The sequence below is a fragment of the Cebus imitator genome, unplaced genomic scaffold, assembly GCF_001604975.1.
Source record: "Cebus imitator isolate Cc_AM_T3 unplaced genomic scaffold, Cebus_imitator-1.0 Scaffold242, whole genome shotgun sequence".
NCBI lineage: Eukaryota > Metazoa > Chordata > Mammalia > Primates > Cebidae > Cebus > Cebus imitator.
The window spans coordinates 1,112,966-1,131,657 of NW_016107557.1; the positions used below are offsets into that span (position 1 = coordinate 1,112,966).

The 18,692-nt window shown below is 49.1% G+C and overlaps 1 protein-coding gene across 8 annotated transcripts in view; it reads right to left on the reverse strand.

Annotated features, from left to right (window-relative positions):
- LDLRAD4 (low density lipoprotein receptor class A domain containing 4) overlaps nucleotides 1–13,199 on the reverse strand; it is a 414,465-nt gene extending 401,266 nt beyond the window's left edge. For 3 of the 8 annotated variants that reach the window (XM_017498500.2, XM_017498496.2, XM_017498499.2), the window contains exon 1: nucleotides 12,052–12,553. The gene's annotated coding sequence lies outside the window, so the exon portion shown is untranslated. Of the gene's footprint in view, nucleotides 1–12,051; nucleotides 12,597–12,766; nucleotides 12,785–12,953 lie in introns of those variants that run through there. The other 5 variants (XM_037727854.1, XM_017498497.2, XM_037727855.1 and 2 more) reach the window with 4 other exon arrangements.
- Between the last annotated feature and the right edge of the window lie 5,493 nt (nucleotides 13,200–18,692).

The window sequence follows — 18,692 nt, forward strand, 5'->3', positions numbered from 1 at the left end:
TGGGTGCCTGCCCAGCCACCAAGATGCCATCCCTGGGACCAGGGGCCTTCAGAAAACAGCCTGCCACATGCCTTGGACAACCACTGAACATCACTTTCTAATTAGGTTTCACACATTAAAATAACATAAACTCTGACCTGCATTCCTCATTCAGCTAATAGCCACATTAGGGAAGAAGAAACAAATCCATTAATTATACTTCTATGTACATTTCATTAATTATTTGTTCCTTAAAGCCAAGGAACATGAAATTAGATGTTGTCTGTGAAAAGCTTGAAATAGTTACACATGCTTTGCAAATAGAAGGCATTATTATTCCCATGCCAAAGTGATAAACCTGGCTTCCTGGAGTGAACTGCATGAAGTATGAAATTTAAGCATTTTGTGAAATGTAAACAAATATCAACTATTAAAGCTCTGTGGTCGAGACAGAACTCCCCACTGCAAACAATTCCATGTTTTTCTTTACCATTCCTGGCTGGTTGACTTGGTTTTCTACAAAGATGGGAAAAAATACTCCACACCAGAACCAGACTCACGCTACCTCGGGCAGGGCCACAGTTAGGAGGAATGGTGACCCTAAGGGTGAGGGCCGCCTGACATGCTCACCAAGCACAGTGCCACATGCCCTGGCTCACTCCTGCTCCTACAAGCCTCTGGCCTTTCCGCATACGCCCACCTTTCACACGAGCCATGTGTCAACTACCATTTCTTCTCAAGAAAAATCTGTCCAGGCCCCTCTCCCCCTTCTCCCTCCCGCTTCCTCCCACACCACCTGTCTTCTGCCTCACCCACAGACACCTACATGCCTCTGAACTTGAAGATGACATTGCCTATGGTGCACATTCCATGAAGGCAGGGAAAGAACCTTCACTCAACCCTGCAGCCCCGAGGCACCCTGGATTTCCGAAACAAGCTTCACCAAATTACAAGTCTCCATACTTATAAATGCACACGGGCCCTAAAAGGGTGCCCCTGTTCCAAGCATAAATAAATAATCTCACCCTCCTGAGGAATATTTCTCCACACAAATAAAGCAGTCCTATCAACATTTCTGATCACCAAATTGGTATGTCCAATCCCTCCCGAACCTGTGTCAGGATTCACCCTCGAGAGTTCAGACAGCATGTACCAGGAAGAGGAGCCTGGGAGAGTCAGGGCGGAAAAGGAGCAAGATGTGGTCCATGGATTTTGAGATCATGACACCTAAAAGCTACAGAAGTAATTTAGAGTTTGAGTTTGAAAATTTCAGCCACTGTGAGCAGTAGCATCTACCCATGACACCCACAGATGCCCTCCCGCCTCTTCCCCTGCCTGCAGCATGCATGGCCTGCCCTGCCCTCCCCCTCTGTCTTAACACGTTCCCCCTGCCCACCTGCAGACCCCCAGTTTTCTTAAGCATATACTCCTACAAGCAAAAATGTCTAAGCAAACAGGTCATGTATATTCACTTATAAATTATAAATTATATACACATACTATGGTAATAGTACACTGTACACATAATACACAAAATATTAAAAAATAAAACAAAAATAAGTATACACGCTCTAGTATTTTCTCTCTGCAACCCACTGACCTAGAACACTTTTTCTCTGTTTGTCCACCTAAAAAAAAAAACTGTTCTTTCACCAAGTCTCAGCCCAAGGTCCATGTCTCAGTCCAGCCATGCTGCTATAACAAAATACCTTAAATAGGGTCATTTAGAAACAGCAAAAATGTGCTGCTCTCAGTTCTGGTGGCTGTGAAGTCCAAGATCAAGGTGCCAGCAGATTCGGTGTGTGTTAAGGACCCATTCTTCACAGATGGCGCCTTCTGTGAGTCCTTGAGTGGTGAAAGGGGTGAACAAGCTGCTCTGGCATCTGTTATAAGGGCACTGATCCCACACATGAGGGAGGAGCCTCGTGATCTAATCCCCTCCTAGAAGTGCCGCTGCTCAATACTATCACACTGGAGTTACGTTTCCACTGAAGAGTTTCAGGGACACACAAACATTCAGATAACAGCATTTGGCCTCCTCCATGAAGTCTCCCTTGATTGATCAAAGTACACTGAGCTCTCAGGAAGCCAGGAGACAGTGCATCTACCTACATCTTCCTCTGTCTCCCTAGTGCAGTCGTTAGTCCTATGTAGCAACTGTGGGCATATCTGTCTTCTGCCAGTTTGTGGACAGAGTCATGTCTTTATCTTTGTACCCCCAGTGCCTAGTGCGTGGACGTCCTGAGCGCTCCATAAGAATGCGCAGAGGAGGAAAGAGTAAAAGGAGAGAGAAAAGAGGGAGCAAGGGTGGGTCAGGGCCACCACCTCTGGGCCCGGGGGCCTCACTCTCCTTCACATCTTGAACAACTGCTTAGTTCAAGATGTGGTTGTGAAATCGCTCTTACTTGCTAATTGCTTCCAGCACACAAACTCTATCTTCTCCTTGGTCTCTATGCCCCCAAAAGTGGGAACTGGGTCTCTGACTGTGCCAGCACAGGGCAGATGCCTCACAAGTGCACACTTAACTCACGAGCTACCTTTACTGAGCACTTCCTGTGGTAGCTGGCCTGTCCCACCTGATCTGCATACATATGATCTTATCTAATCCTCTCAAAAACCTACAAGGTGGGCAAACAGCTATTTCAGAGAAGACTAAACTGAGACCTAGAGAGTCAGTCACTTTCCCCAGGTTGCACAGCCTCCGAGGGACCCGGCAGCACAGGGGCCCAGAAGGGACAGCCAGAAGGATGACTGAGCATCTGCCCATGACAAGCCCTCGGGAAGCCAGGAGACAGCGCGTTTACCTGAATCCTCCCAAGCACACTGTGGACAACGAAGTTCCCCCACAGCAGTTGACACACAGGCCAGCGCTTCAGCCGGACACTGCCTCCTGGGTGGGCCCCATGGGGACAGCTTCCTCCATGCAGATGGCAGAACAGGACCCATTCCCTCAGACACATAAATGTGCCCTGACTGTAAAACTCCAACACACAAACAATGTTACAGCAACCGAAGGATAAGGATTGACATTAAAGGGTAAGGCACCAAGAGTCCCATCAGATAACAACTGCTCCGCTTCATTCAAAGCTCAACGTTATCAGAAAACAAATGTCGTGATTTTTCTGGACTAAATTTACTACATATAGCTAGTTGTGACTGTACAGACACAACATTTATTATTTTTACATTACTCTTCAGATGAAAAAATGCAAAATCCCAGGACCTCTAGTTTAGAAGTAAACAATTTTGAATGTCATATTCAATATGGAGGAAAGGTAAGTGTTCAGGGGGTACGATTTTTAAAAATTTTTTTTTTATAGACAGCATCTTACTATGCTGCCCAGGTTAATCTCAAACTCCTGCCCTCAAGTGATTCTCCTGCCTCACCCTCCCAAAGTATTCTGGCTACAAACATGAGCCTTGTGCCTGGCTGAGGGCTCAAGATTTATCTCAATCACCAAAGTAGCAGAAAAACAAATGTTCAACCAAGCCAACCAACCGCCAACATTTCCTCCAGTCCTGTACACATATATCCAGAAGGCCCCTGTCCTCACTAGGAAAGCAGGGACAGTGTTGCAGAAGCAAGCCAAATAGCAAGATTAAATCAGACAGAAATCGGTTAGCCCCACACACCTCAGCCAATAACAAATACAAGTCCCCCGGGTCAATGGCAAGCACCCTCACAGTGACATCGGAGCCACTGACTCGCTGGGGAAAAGGGAGAACCGCCAAGGACTGTGGTAGAAACGTGCTCCTCAAAAGATGTTGAGGGGCACCACTGGCCAGATCACTGGAGGACTGCCACCTCATTAGCAGCCTTTAGCACGCTCTAACTCTGCTCCACAAGCCTCCTCATCCCATCTCCAGTCTTTCGGAATCCATCTCCAGGGCCTCAGCACTGCCACAGCTGAGGGCAGGTGTGCACCTGGGACAGAGTGTGGTGCTGACAGCAGGCCTGGTGGAGCTGAGAAGAACCCAGTCTGTGGTCTCAGGGCGATGAGGCATGCCATTACCAGCTGAGCTTCTGCCATCTGCACCTGCAGACACACCTAGGCACCTCTTTGAAGGCTTTCGCACAGAACACAGAACTGTGCTGATATGGTCAGGCTTTGTGTCCCCACCCAAATCTTACCTTGAATTGTAATCCAAATTATAATCCCCATGTGTTGTGGGAAGGACCTCATGGGAAGGGAATAGATCATGAGGGCGGGTCCCCATGCTATTCTCATGATAGTGAGTTCTCGTGAGATCTGATGGTTTTATAAGGGGCTTTTCCTTCCTTCACTCTGTACTTCTCTCTCCTGCTGCCAAGTGAAGTAGGACATGTTTGCTTCCGCTTCCAACATGACTGTAAGTTTCCCGAGGCCTCCCCAGCCATGTGGAACTGTGAGTCAATTAAACCTCTTTCCTTTATAAATTACCCAGTCTTGGGTATTTCTTCACAGCAGCATAAGAACGGACTAATACATGAGCCTACCAGGTCCTGCAGGGCCTGCTCACTGTCCCCCAGGCAACACCAGGTGGAGGAGCAACCCTGGCACACACCAAAGAGCAGGTGAGCACCTTGCACAGTACATGGGGGTCTCCCCACTCGATGAGCTCCGGTACCTGTGAACAAAATCGCAATGATCACAACCAGCCCTAGAGAAAGTAATGCCATCCTGCTTCCTCCAGCACAGTAAGCACCCTACATTCCAACCATTTCCAAACCCTCAATGAAAGACTGCCTTTAATTAGATCATCACCGCCTGCTAAAGTGGTTACCCCATGAAGTATGGAGGAGCGTCCATCATGAATTTTCTGTCTGCATACTTGCGGGCAAGACTAGCAAAGCGTGTGATGCCAAAAGTGGTCATCTGAAATGAAGACAAGCCACTGAACAAGGTATGGAAGGCTATCCAAACAGCCAGGTGCTGACTCCACTCCCTCTCCGGGCCCTCATTCTCCATTGCGAGTTGAAGGCTACCTCTAAAGAGGGAGGATGAGGAGGCTGGGGGGAGACCAAGAGCACAACCATATCCTATAATTTCATTTCCTCCATACTTCATGCTTGTGTCCTCTGCAGAGGACCTCCATGTCCTCTGCAAATGAGCTAAAGTTTTCTGCTTTCCTCCAAGGCCTCAGCCCTTCCAGAGTTGCAGCAACTATGAACAGTGTCTGACCCCCTAAGCTGTTGTTCCTAAAGCTTGAGATGAAAAAAACCACTTTAGTAGGTGGTGGTGAACTATGGCCACCATATCCTATAATTTGTGTAAAGGACATGTTATTCGAATATGTATTGCCCTGCACCGACCTGAGTAGAAATTAATTCGAATTTTAAAAAGCACAGAGGTCTTACCCCACCTGCTGGGATCATCCACAGATATGATGTTCGGCCTTAACAAAATTCTAGCAAACAGCAAAACTCTTTTTGTCAATGATCCAGATACAACGTCAGAATTTCAAAATAAAAAGGTGGGAAAGAAAATTTAAATATCACATTGTTTACTGCCAAATTTGCAAAGGTTTTTAAAATAATATTCAGCATTGACAAGGGCGCAGTCACCCTCTTGTCTGTGGGAAATGTAAGTTGCCTCTCTCGTTCTGAAAGCCCCATCTGGCAATATTTTCAGAGGACCCCTAAAAGTCTTATACCTCCCAATTACCCTTTTAAGAATCTACCCAAAGAATGTAAATAAATAAATAAATAATGGTCAGGCCAAGCACAGTGGCTCATCCCTGTAATCCTAGCACCCTGGGAGGCCAAGGCAGGCAGACCACTTCAGCCCAGGAGTTTGAAACCAGCCTGGGAAACATCACAAAACCCAGTCTCTAAAAAAAAAAAAATAGCAAGGCATGGTGGTATCTGTAGTCCCAGCTACTCAGGAGGCTGAGGGGAAAGGATGGCGTTAGCCTGGAAGGTGGAGGTTGCAGTGAGCTGAGATCATACCACTGCACTCCAGCCTAGGCAACAGAGCAAGACCCCCATCTCCATTTTTTTTAATTATAAAGTTATGTAACAAATTTCTAAAAAAAAAATTTTAAGATGTTCAATGTAGTCATATTTATTACAGAGAAAACTGGTAACAGCCTCAATGTCCTAAAACTGGTTTTAAAAAATAACAATATAACCATAGAATAGATATTATACGGTCCAGAGGTGGGATTTTTGGAGAATATTTAAATCACATGAAAAATGTTCACCAAAGAACGCTAAGTTTTTTAAAAAGTACATAAATGGGCCAGGTGCAGTAGCTCATGCCTGTAATCCCAGCACTTCGGGAAGCTGAGGTGGGCAGATCACTTAAGGTGAGAAGTGTGAAACCAGCCTGACCAACATGACGAAACCTCATCTCTACTAAAAATAGCTAGATATAGTGGCACATGCCTGTAATCCCAGTTAGTCGATTTAGGAGATTGAGGCACAAGAATCGCTTGAACCTGGGAGGTGGAGGTTGCAGTGAGCCACTGTACACTCCAGCCTGGGTGATAAAGGGGCATTCTATCTCAGAAAAAACAAACAAAAAAAAACAGAGAGACTCTTAAAGATGGGATAACTTTTTTTCATTTTTTAAGAAACTGTAGTGCTCTTTGTCCTGGGATGAACTGCATCCTTCCGAGTGAAGAGACAGCTGGCGGGGTCATTAAAAGCACACGCCCCCAGGCCCAGGCAGTTGTCTGCTCCTCCTCTAGCCCTGATGTCATCCCAGGAACCAGGAAGTCATACTCCCCCCAGGCTACACCCAGAGGTGCTGCAGAGAGGCTGATGGAAATGGTTTTCAGGACCAGTGCAGTTCTAATATCTGGCAATACCAACACTCCTGCTGATTATTGCTTTGTCTTTCTCTCAAGGAACTCAGGGATAAGGTGGACAGAGACAAAGCTGCAATGGACCAGTCCTCAAAACTGAGGTTCTTGCCATAGGCAAGACAGGCAGAGAGCAGAGATTAGGATTAAAAACAGGGGAGGGAGTTGGAGAGGGCAGGCCACAGCAGGGAGGCAGGAAGGACAAAGCCCTTCCTTTGAGCTTGCTGGCTGGATAGAGTCCCAGTGGGACCTACATGGGGACAAGAAGAGAATGGCACCCAGCCAGCAAGTGGTCCCAGATGAATTCCTGACCCAAGCCCCACCTCATCTAGCTCCAGAGGCAGATCCCAGAACCTGGAGCCAGACTGTCTAGGCTGCTCCACCCTTTATTCACAAGCTGGTCACTCTGGGCAATGTCTTGATGTCTCTGTAAAATGGGGATGGCAGAAGGACCCATGTCACAGGGCCGCAGTGAGGATTAGATGAATGAATCAGTGTATGGCAGCACTCAGAACAGAGCCTGGCACACAGGAGAGACTAAAGAAGCACCTGGAGCTGCTGTTATTACTACCTGACCAAGTGCCCCTGTTAGAGGTCATAGAGCCCTTTGGAAAGCAGCCTGGCCCTCCTATGCCTCTCCTGTGACTGCCTGCGGAAGCAGTGAGACTTTCCCATGGAAATTCCCTTGCAGCTCTATGCACAGGTTGCTGGCCCCTGGGGCCACAGACTTTACGAACAATGTCTGGCTGTGCATTGCCGGCCCAGCCCTCTTCTGGAGAATCCCAGCGGCCAGGCCGGCAGCACACCATGAAGCCACACAGCATGGAAGAAAGCCTGCCATTCTGCAAACCCCAGAGGCAGGAAGTTGAAGCACACCTGCACAGAGGGTCCTCACGACACCTGGCATGGAGGAACGGCTAGCCAGTGCGGGTGGGAAGGATCTCTTTCTCTCCAGACCCACTTTCAGGAGATTCTCTAGGTCCTTTCGGGAACAGCACAGATGAGGGCACACATACATCCCTCACACCCACCCCCTTCCCCACCTTAACACCACTCAGTCGTCCAGGCCCCCAAGTCCCATCCGCAAAGGGAAGAGCAAATCATTTGGCAGGGGCTCCTCGTATGAGGTGGCTTTGTAACATGAGCCATGTGTCCGCAAACAACTAGGGCAAGACCATTAAGTTCATTACACCTGTCACTCTGCCAGCTGAGCTTCCAAATTGCCCAGATGAAAGTACATTATGCCCAAGGAGTGCCACCCAGGCCCTCCCAGGCCAGTACAGGCTTATCTATCGCAGACAATTTGTTCTCAGTGTCTGCACCTGCAGAAAGAACACAACTGTAAACAGCTTGAAACTTGGCTTTGAGACACTTCAGGCCCTGGGCAGCTAAGAACAAAGTTGAGGTCTCCTGGGAAGAAGCTAGGTGCCTGATTTCCGTGCTCAGAGGAAGAACAGAAGTGTGGACCAGAGGAGAGGGCTTGAGGCAGGGGAAGAGCCAGAGCACCCTAGCAAAATAAAGGACACAGAGTTGCTCCTCAGATTCTACTGCCCTGCAGTAGAGCCAAAAATAAAAGCAAGACACACCCTTTTCACTTCCGAACCGAGGCACAGCATTCTGGGCGGCAGGCAGAGGCCCTCTGCGCAGCTGCACATGCACCAGGCCCATGAGCGGCGCCCAGCCGGCCGCCGGCTGCAGAGTGCGTTTGCAGTGCAAGCGTGTTGCAGACAGCGGTAATTTATTTATCCCTGTCATGTAACATTAACAATCTGTCTGGAGCTTGGCAAGCACCAACTTGCACTGTCACATAAACTGTCTGACAAACTTAAAGTTTCGTAAATGCTTCTCTTTTTCCAGCAGACAATAAAGCATCCTTAAAAAAAAAAAATAGTTGTCATCTTTTCTGTTCCTTTTCTGTCTTCTTCTTCCAAAAAAAGAAAAAAAAAACACATAGGAAGAAAAAGAAAAAACCCAACAACAAAAGAACCCATGCAAACAGAAACGATCCCTCAGCAGGATTCTTAACCCTGAACCGCTGGACATTTTTCTGATGCCAAGTAAATGAGTAAATAAATGGATGGGGGGAGTGACATTGTAGGAGATGGTTGAGAGGGGGGTACAGAGGAAAATCTGCAAAACAAAAGTACAGTCATTAAAAATTAATAAAGGGTGTGGACATCCAGACCCCACCCCCGTCTGCTCATGGGGATTGAGCCAGACATTCTGTGTCCTCGTTAAGTGGAGTCTGGCAGGCTGCCGGAGTGTTAGTGGGTTCTGGGAATGCCAATATATTAACCAGAGGACTTTTTGCATACCCTTTAGAGTTTTTATTCTAGAAAAGTCAACCATTTGGCACAGTGCAGCATTATTTTTGTCCCGGAAAGCTCACAGATGCCAATCAAGGAAGAAATTATATCTATGTTCTTTGTAATCTCCAAGACCTATCTGGAAAACAAGCTTGGTGGAAAGAAAAGTCTTCACAAAAACAGCTTAAAAGGCCAAAGTACCATTTTTAGTGGGAACTCAAAGAAAAGCAATACATTCTTAAATCACATGGATATGTGACAACACAGACATCGTTTTTAATTCCTCCTGTGAAAGAGGAAAAAAACAACATTAATTGGAAATCTGAACCCAATATTTTCATAGTAATTAATAGTACAGGTACTAGCTTCAGCCCTTTACTTGCCTAAAAATGAAGCAAACAATGCCCCCAAAAAATCTCCCTAAAAAGTAGCAGGTCTTGTGGCCTAAATTTTCAAATAGTGGACAGAACCTTTGCATTCCTATTTTGAAACTTAAGATTCACCTTCCATGCACACCCATAATACAGGTCAAGATGTAATTCAGACTAACACAGTCCATTTAGGCAGAAAGTCTCTTTGACATCAGAAAATAATGGCTTCCAGGATATTTGTTTTCTGAGACCTAAAAAAGGAAGGAACAGAGGGAGAGGGAAGGAGACAGAGAAGAGGGAAGAAAGGAAATAATAATTTTGGACTACATGGCAATTTTACCACTATTCACATTTAATATCCATATGCCTCTATAGGCTCTGTTAAATATTTCCAAAAATTTTTCCAGGTTAAAATGATACGCTCTTCCTTTACACTCTTTTATCACTTCTTGAGCAATAACTTCTTTTTCTTTCTCTATTAACTCTTACACAGAAAGGACACATCAAGAGAATGGATAATCCCAGATTCCGAAGAAAGGCAAGAAGAAACATGGCAAGGACTACCCAAAGGATAGGACCAGTAGACAACTGCAAGGATTCCTGCCCAGCGCCCTGAGGTGGCTGTAATTTTACGTGATGACGTAGAGCAGTTCCCTCCCACACACCGCCACAAGGAGACTTTATGCTGGCTACATGCAAAGAGGTCAGGAGCTCAGGGGTCTCTGCTGGGCTGCCTGCCAGAAATTACCCATAGGGAGCAAAAGTCACCCTTCTCTGACTGTGTTTCCCTATAAGGCAGGGAGGTTAGCCCAGAGAAAAAACAGACAGCGTCCCAGGAGCTGTGAGGCTGGTCTGCCAGGCTGCTAAGTCAACCAAGACTACAGCACAGTCCCAAACTGTAAACACCTCTGCAGACGGGCCCTTGCTCTCTGCACGCCAGGCAAGAAAACTATTCTTAGAACACTGTCAGCAGTTGGGGGAAAATAAATATTTGTCTATGTATGTATATACTCCGAAGGGGGTGAGGTGGGGTGGAGGAGTCTCAAATGATCTGCCAACAAATTGGCACAAAATCCTTTAATAAGCAGCTGGCACTGGCTGCGTTCCACTGCAGGATTGTGGTCTTGCAAACCAAGCCCCCAAGAGGATTCAAGAGACAGCCCTAAAAACCTGCCGGGAAGAGTCTTCTCCAATGTAAATACAAACCTACACGAACCAGGATCAAGGCCAACAATGGCAAGCTCTTCCAAGGGTAACAAGAATGTTAAGAAATTAGAGAGGTCTTTTAAGACAAGGGAGGAAGGTAGCTACAATTCCATTACAGCAAATCCCTTACTGGCATTTACAGTCCCAGCCCTAATTCCTAACAGTGTGTTCAATGTCAATAGCAAAGTGAAGCTCTTAAAAATAATTAAGCTTTCAAAGATCATGAGGAAGTTAGCCCCCTGTTTTAAAAAGCACTGCTTTTCGGGCCATCAGATAACATTTCAAGGGTTGATGGGAAAACAAATATAATTCAATAAATATACATGGGTAATATTCAGATGTCCTCATTTGTCTGTGTAATGACTTAGATTTGACGCTATGATCCTTGACTGAACACAAAGACTATATTCCAGGAGAATTGTGCAGAGTAGAAAGGCAGAGTTACAGATGACAATACCCTCGAGTTAAAGACTAGAAAAGACAATCCTCATATACAGAATGCAGACATGACTTGATGCATGGCAGTCTTTCTGTGCAGACTTTGCAGAACCTTCTCTGTCATTCTATACTCAGTCCTGAGGCTCCAGGGGAGATACAGAGAGGAGAACGCCATTCTTGGCTAGCCAAACCCGCCGAAAAGGCCATTTTTAAAGGAAAGCTTCCCAGCACTAGCCCTTGGAAAAGGCACCAACATCCATACCAGCCCAGGACCCTATTTTTGAGAGTCAATGCTTCTCTCCATTTCTATCCACCTCTACGGCAAATAACTCACTGATACTGGCGCTCAGAACCCACATTCTGTACAGCCACTCTTACCTCACATCCCACAATGCCTAACACACAGTAGGCCATCAATAAATATGTATTGCAATGGTAATTAACATTTAGGAAGCAGCACTGGTCCAGGGATGGGAAGATGCCAAAATAATTAGAAAAGAGAAAAAGAGAAGGGAATAGACCAGGACACAGAGGAAAAGAAAAGAAGCAAATCAAAATTACCCAATTCTAGCTAATTAAAAAATTCTTTGGGGAAAACAAAAATTACCCTAGTTCAGGCGGCCATGGGCACACAGCAATCATTACTGTGACTGGGCAGAGCTAAGAAGCCCTCCTTGCTTTAAAGAGCTTCTAGCTGCCCTGACTGGCAACAAGATGTCCCTCCAGGTAGGTGACCAGAGAACGGGGTGCTCTCGGATGTGCCTTCTCTGGGTGCCGCCCACCCACCATGCGTCCCTATCGTCCAGAAAACCTCTACTTCATTGGGAAACCTCCTCCTTTTCCAATTAAAAAAAAAAAAAAAAAAAAAAAAAAAAAAAAAAAGTTTAAAAACAAGCAAATGCCCTCTCCGCCACGATAGCGACTTAACCTAAACCGAGCCCACTGTCTTCCACCGGTGTACTCACAGGGCGCGCCCCTAGCCCCACCCGGGGCGGCGCACCGGGCAGGGGTCCCGAGGAAGCCTCCTCAAGGCTGTGCAGGGCGGGCCCCTCCACAAAGGCAAGTGCCGGGCCGGGCTCGGTGCTCGTCGCTTCCTGTTTATTCCACCGTGAGGGGCAGAGAGAAATTCAACACACGCCTGCTGCCTCCGGGGCTAGGAGACCCAGCCTAAGTCCAACAGCAGCCGCCCGAGACAATCGACTTCCCAGCCAATGCCAGGAGCTCCGGGCGGTCCCGCGACCGACGTCAACGCGCGCGGGGGGACCCGGGGGGACGCCGGGTGCAGCGGGCCCGAGGGGCCGGGCAGAGGAGCGCGCGGTGCAGGATGCGGGGTTGAGGGGCTGCGGGGTTTGGCCCGCCCCCTCCTTCCCTCAAACTCCCCGGCCAGGTCCTGCAGGATCTTCCCGCTTCCCGCTGACCTCCAGCCCCCGCCCGCCGTGGCTCGCCGAGGCCTAAGGGCGTCTAGACAGCTGGGGCTGCCACCCATGCGCCCATCCTGGCCTCCCGGCGGCGCAGAATTCAGTCCTGCAACCGCGGGACACCCGGGGCCCCAGGGCACCGGGAAATAGAAAGCGAGGTGGGTGTCGGCGAAGTCCCTCCACCGGCGCACCTCCGCCCGCAGGCCAACGCCAGACCCCGCCGTGCCCACCGGCAAGCCCACCCAGACGCAGCCTCACAGACCTCGCGCGCTCGGCGCCCGGCCGCTCCCTCCTGCCCCAGCCGACGGCGCAGGCTCGCGGACGTCCAGTTCCCAAAGCGTCCGGTCCCCGTGTCCCCCGCCCCCCTCGGCCACCCCTCCCTCCCGAGCGTGGCTATGAACTTGGGCCAGAAGCCGCGACCACGGCGGCCACCTCGGATCCGCACTCACCTGGGCTGCCCCCCGGGAGCGGAGACGGCGACTGCCCGCAGTGCGGCTCCGGGGCCACCGGCACTGCCGGCCAAGGGGAGGGGTGCGGTGCGGGGAGCGGTGCGGGGCGCGCGGCAGGCCGGCGGGGAGCGCGGCGCGCCGGGGTTCTTTAAGAGCCGCAGACCTCACCCCCGGGCCTCCCCCGCGCTCCCCGCCCCGCTTCTACTTTCCCAGGCACCCGCAGCCTGTCTGGCGGCGGCGGCGGCGGCGGCGGCGGCGCTTCTCTGCGGCTCGCAGGGAATCCCCGGCCGGCCGCGGCGGCGCGCTGAGCAGGCAGGGCCAGCACACTCGCCTGCTCGTCCCACCGGGCCCGGTCCTCAGCCACAGCGCGGGGAGAGAGGGGACGCGGCGCTGCGGCCGCCGGGGAGGTGTCCCGCCTCCAGTCGCCGGAGGGGGGAGTGTCCCGCCTTCCGCTGCCGCCGCCGTCTGTCTCCAGCCGTGACTGCGCGCCGCGGCTGTGTCTGTCTCCAACTCCTCCAGTCTCTCCTCCTCCTCCCCGCTCCGCTGTGGGGGCCCGGCGCGCGGCCAGGCCGCGGGGACCGGGGCCGCCGTGGCGGGAGTTCGGGGGTCGCAGGCGCACAGGCCGCGCTGACCCCTGCGGGGGGCGGGCCCGGAGGCCAGGGGTGGGCAGGGGGGAGGCGTGCGGGCGCTGAGGCCGCGGGACCCCCGGCCGTACTCCCGCCCCGGGCTCGGGTTCGCGGGGCGCGCGCCCACCGCCGGCCGCACTGGGAACTCCAAGCCGAGCGCAGAGTCCGCAGCAGGGGCGCCGCGAGGGGCCGGCTCGCCCCCCGCAGGCTGGGGGCGGTCTTCGAGAGGCGGGGGTGCGTTCGAGCACCGAGTATTTCGCAGGCTGTGTGTGCACCGCGGGCCGCGGGACCTCAGGCGGCTGCTAGAAGACGAGCAGTCGGGCAGCAGGACACAGTAGGGTCAGTGCTCCGGTAGCCTTGCGGAGCTGAGGGCGCCTCGGACCCCGCCAGTCACCCCCTTAGTATTCTGCCCTCTTTAAAGGAAATGGCTTCTGCCTAGAAAGCCGAGTAGATTCTTCGCGCTGTGACCCTTTCTCCTTGAAGGACCTACATCTGTGAAGACCGTTTCGGACCTGACCTCCGCCTGAGTGCAGGCAGTATGCCATTTTGTTCTTCAGAAGTACATGCATTGTCCCCAGCCAACCCTACCATGTTTGATGGGGATTGGTTACTGCCAGAGCATATGGGCATTTTAACCCAATTTTATTACAGTCACCAAAATTAGTTCCCCTCTGCCAAAATTAACCCCCCTGCAGACACAACAAAATACTGTACTAAGCAGGGGTTTCAGGCTGGGTTTAACGTAGATGCAGCTGATTAAAGGAGTGAACATTTTCCACTGTCCTCCGACACGCCCCCCCTAAAAAAAAGTTGTACAGCTCGTATTTCCGTAATATCAGAGAAATGAATCTTTTTTGAAATCTATGTTCTGTCTCATCTAATTTGTCAGTAACTTTTTAGTGAAATATTGGCTGAATGCAGCTTCCCTTAAGCCCTCAGCTCTCAGCTATGGTGGTAATTACCGCTAGCCTTTCATCAGTGCTCATATGTGATGTAATAATAAATACCATTCATGGAAAGCTCTGTGCTAAGCGCTTTACATGGATTGTCTGATTGAGTCCTCACAATAACTGGGAGCAATTACTTCTCCATTTTACACCTGAGGAAGTTGAGGCTAGAAGGCTTTAGTAATTTGTCCTCAGACCACAAAGAGATGGTTTTAAATTCCTAACTAGCTGTATAGAAAGCTGGGAGCTGAACCAGCATGCCATACTGCCACCTACCTACAGCAACGCTGACATCAGTTCTTCAGCTCAGCCAGCAAACCAGCCAGCATCTGCCCCGTGCCGGGCACCGAGCCCGCTCCAGCTGGGAATGCCCAGGTTCTGGTCTAATTGAGAAGCTTGTAGCGCCGGAACTTTGAACCTGGCTGCCTGGATAAACTTTTTTAAATGAGCAGTAAGCTGATAAGTGCTTCACATAGGTTATCCTAATCCGACAAGCGTATATTTATATTTAATGTCCGCAAATGCAAAACTCACATGCTTTGAGGTTGGAGAAACTGTGCTCTTGCCTGTAGAAAAAGAAATGACTTTTTCCATCTAAACACTCCATGGACAGTGAAGAAGAAAGGTTTTTCCAAGATCACAAAACAGTATCTTCTATTTCGCTTACGCATAATTTCTTTGTGTATAACTTAACCCCTTTAAATTGAAGGCTGAATTTTAAGCTCATCATCTCAATTTCCAGCATTTGTGATGAATCTCAATCTCAAGTTGCCCTTTCTCGTTGTCTTCTCTCCTTTCTAACTAGGAACTTTGGCTCTCTATTTCTATTTCTAGAAAATATGGGAGAAAACTGTCCCTGTGTTTGCTACTTGGTCCTCCCTGTGTTTGTTTTCCACTTCAGCTGCTCCCTCTCACACCCTTCCAGACACACACACACTCCTTATAGCAATGGAAGACTTCGAGTTGCTTGGATGTATGTTTGCTCTCTTTTGTAAAAGGCAACACAATTCTGTCTTGGCCTCATCCTGACCATTCGCTAGTTCCAAGGGCCCAGACTGAAGCTCAGGAGACTGGAGACTTTGTTTTGCTCCATTGGTGGAAAACTTGGACTCCAGTATACAGAACAGTGCCTGACACAAAGAACTCAAAGGATTTTTGGAATGAATGGCACCTTAGTATTGGCATAGACAAGTAACCAATATCGAGGTTAAATATTACAAAAATTGGTTGGAAATCAAATGGAATTAGTTTCGAAGAGTGGGCGGTGAGAAAAACTCTTTTTCACTGTCAGTACCTTGCAGTTTATCTCATGTCACTTATACCCTGGCCACACTTAGTCCCTAGAAGGTTGTGAGTCAGTCATCTAAGGAGACAAAAATAGAAAAGGCAAACATGAGCAAATGTTGAGAAAAAGAGAATTTGAGGGCCAAGTGACCTCAAGTTGAATGTGAATCAGAATACAATTTTGTTTCTTGGATCTCATGTGTAACATTTAGATGAAATTTAATCTATCCAAAATGATTCATCCTATTCCTTGTACTCTTTAATTTAAATGAGAAGTAGAAAGAAATGAGAAAGAGAAGCTTCATTGTGGGTAATTCTGGTCCTGGAGAAGTGGGGCCCCTGCTCTAGATTCTCAGGACCAGAATCCACGACGAGCAGTCCCGGAGGGAGGGCTCTGTCCATGAGCCTTGAAGACATCTGCGCGTTTCGTCCCAACACACAGCATCGCCACACCTCAGCAGCCAGCTGTACACTGGAAATAATAGTTCCTACCTCATGGGGTCTTCTGTGACACCGGCCATGTCGCCATCTGCATAACCATCCCTAGGATCCTGCAGCCCCCACTGCTCCTCATTCACTTTCTTTGGGATTAGGTTGAAAATCACACAGGATGGAAAGCAAAGTGTTCTGCAGGCAACTTCTGCTCTCCACCTCACTGCAAGGCTACCCTTGGGCAAAAGCCACAGCACCCACGCTCTCCTTAGGGGCTGAGGAATAAAGACAAAGGGAAAACACAGCAAGAAAAAAATAAACGCATGACCTCACAGATGATCCATCCAGACATATTTGTGTATGGTATCCATACATTATATCAGTTAAAAGTGATGAAGTGCTTCCTAAGCTGTGACACACATACTGTCAGATCTCTTACAAATGTTACAGTGCCTAAAGTTTCCCTCGCCCTACAAAGACCTCATCTTTATGTGCGCCTCATCTTTATGCCACAGCTCTGTCTGTCCTGTTTCAGAGGTGCCCCCCAAGTCCTCCACACCCCACAGAGCATCACACTGGGGGTGAGTCTCCCCTGAGCTCTGGGTCTCTGAGGCTGCAGTGATGGCAGCTGGCATGAGGTGGCCTCTGAGGCCTCCCCTGTGAATTCTCCGTTTCTCTCTGACACGCGGTTCAGTCAGCTCCCTACTGGGGTATAAATTGCCAGCGAGTTAAGTGTTGAGCATGGTAGCTGGCTCGAAGGGTAAATAAATAAATGCTTATTTATTTTTCAATAAGTATTAGCTTCCTTCAGTCCTTTCACTTCCTCACAAACAAAGACAGGCTCTGGTGACTTTATACTGTGTCAGCTGAGCCCTGCGGGTCCCATGCTTCCCAGAATTACTTTCCTGCTGGGTTCCAGGTCCAGTTGGCCGCAGAGAAAGTTGTGTGAGATTTGGAAGGAGGAAGGCAAGTCTTCCTCTGCATTGTTGCGTGGGGCTCCAGGTGCTGTGAAGCCCTCGCACCTCCTTCACCTGAGGTCCTCTTGTCCCTACTGGGCCTCTCCTGGAAGCATCCCCAACCCTGGGTGAGGGGTGTGAGAAGGGCACCTGTGGAGAAGGGCACTCGCCTCGTCATCAGGTCACGGGCATCCTTGAGGTTAAAGGAGCTTGAGACGGCAGGGCTGCCCTGTCCTCGTGGGTTCCAGATGTCCTAACTTTGCCTGCAGTCCCGCCAGTCCCAGAGCCACGGCCTCTCACAGCTTCTCACCAGCCACAGTGGCCCATCGTAAATCCCTGGTCCCAAGCAGCTTCCAGAGGCTCCAGTTTCTCGGCAAACACTGACCGAGGCAGGATTGTGTACTTGTGCATCTCCCCGTCCTGCTGGGGAGGGGTCGTTTGTAGAGAACGTAGCAATTTGGCTTTCCTTACGGGAACATGCTCCATAAGAAAAAGGAGAATTCCTTGAAAAGGTGCCTCACAGACGAAGATATTTAAGTTGCCAACAAGCACGGGAACAGGCGCTCAGTTTGCACTGAACTCGCAAAATAGTACACCCACTAGAATGGCTGAAACTGAAAACAGTGACAACTGTAAACATTCACCAGGGCAAGGAGCCAGCAGAACCTGCATCCCAGCAATTCTCCTCCCACCAGGGCACAGGAGGACTGAGAGCAGATGTCGGACAAACGGCACACACGAGGGCCTTCACGCTGGCTCGCTAAAATTCAAAAGAAAAAAAACCTGAAACAACCCAAATGTCCGTCAGTGGATAAAAGATAAATAAATGTTGGTACACTCAAATCATAGAAGATTACAGAGTAGTTTAAAAACCGTGAAACTAATGAGCAGTGATATCAGGCTTTTTAAAATATGTTTATTAGCCATGTGTTTCTTCTTTTGAGAAGTGTCTGCTCATGTCCTTTGCCCACTTTTAATTGGATTATTTATTTTTTTCTTGTAAATTTGCCATTTTCCTCAGCAAACTAACGCAGGAACAGAAAACCAAACACCTCATGTTCTCACTTATAAGTGAGAGCTGAACAATGAGAACACGTGGACAGAGGGAGGGGAACATCAGGAACCGTGACCTGACAGGGGAGAGCGGGGGGAGGAGACCGGAGAGAACATCAGGATAAATAGCTGCTGCATGCCGGGCTAAATGCATTGATAGGTGCAGCAATCCACCATGGCACACGTTTCCCTGTGTAACAAACCTGCACATGAACCCCGGAACTTAAAATAAAATGTTTTTAAACCCATGAAACTGCTGGCATACACAACATGGAGAAATGTCACAAAAACTTATTTGAGTGACAGAATTCAGGCATAAAAGAATAGTAACATATGGTTTTGTGTGATGTTCCAAAATAGGAGAAGCTAACTGATGATGTTAGAAATTAGATAGGTGGTCGCTCTGGATGGTAGTGGGTGGGAAGGGGCAAGAGAGCCTTC